The sequence below is a fragment of the Pezoporus occidentalis genome, unplaced genomic scaffold, assembly GCF_034315485.1.
Source record: "Pezoporus occidentalis ecotype Australia unplaced genomic scaffold, CSIRO_AGI_Poc_V1 ctg121, whole genome shotgun sequence".
Classification (NCBI taxonomy): Eukaryota; Metazoa; Chordata; class Aves; order Psittaciformes; family Psittacidae; genus Pezoporus; species Pezoporus occidentalis.
Genome location: NW_026913006.1, coordinates 2,500,319 through 2,501,279, shown reverse-complemented (window position 1 = coordinate 2,501,279; position 961 = coordinate 2,500,319).

The following is a 961-nucleotide window of genomic DNA, read 5'->3' as shown; positions in this document are numbered from 1 at the left end:
ACTGAGGTAGAAGGCCACAGCCTGGGATATGCACTGCCAGCCTGCCCCTCCAGACCCAAGCACTTGGCTTCACCTTGGCCTCCCTGCTTCAGCATCATGTGGGCACTCAAAGCATTGGAAATGTCTCCTGGACGGGGAGGCTGTGACATGCCATAGTGGACATACCATGGAGTCATCATAGAGTCACAGAATGGTTTGGGTTGGAAGGGACCTTAAAGCTCATCCAGTTCCAACTCCCTGCCATGGGCACGGACACCTTCCACTAGACCAGGTTGCTCCAAGCCCCGTCCAGCCTGGCCTTGAACACTTCCAGCATCTCTCCTGCATGACCTGTGGCGAAAGCAATGCCAAAGGGATCACAGTTGTGTGTCTACGTAATTTCTTTGTGTGAGATATGTGCTCATCTCTCCTAGTTTACCCGCTCACTTGATCATTTGTCTCCATTTTGTCTTCCTCTGTCAGGAGGACATCACAGGCTGGAGGATCTCGGCTGCCCTCATGCAAATCTGGACGGTTTCTCCATCCCCTGCTTGTGTCCTTCTGCTTGACACACAAGGACACACACTGCTGTCCTCGCGTCAGCTGGCCAGGGAGGTTTTAATTTTTAATGAAGAAACATGCCACAACCCTGCAGTCCTGGCATTTGGCCAGACCAGGTATCTTGTTTAATGAACTTCCCCAAACTGACCCCCAGCACCTCTCTGGGGAGCAGCTGGTTTGGGGGTGCCAGTCCCACTCCACTGCATAACAGCGTTTTGTCTCCCGGCCACATTGCCGAGCTGCCCGGGCAGACCAGGAGCTCGGAATCCCCTCTCCCAGCCCCGCAGAGTATCCTCGTCCTCCCGGTTGGGGTGGGCTCCGCCGCGGGTCCCTTCCAGCAGGAGGCCGGCGTCGCGTTGGGCAGCAGCGGGAGGTGCCGGCGGCGGGGAGCGGCGCTGGCCCGGGGAGCCTCCGGCGGACG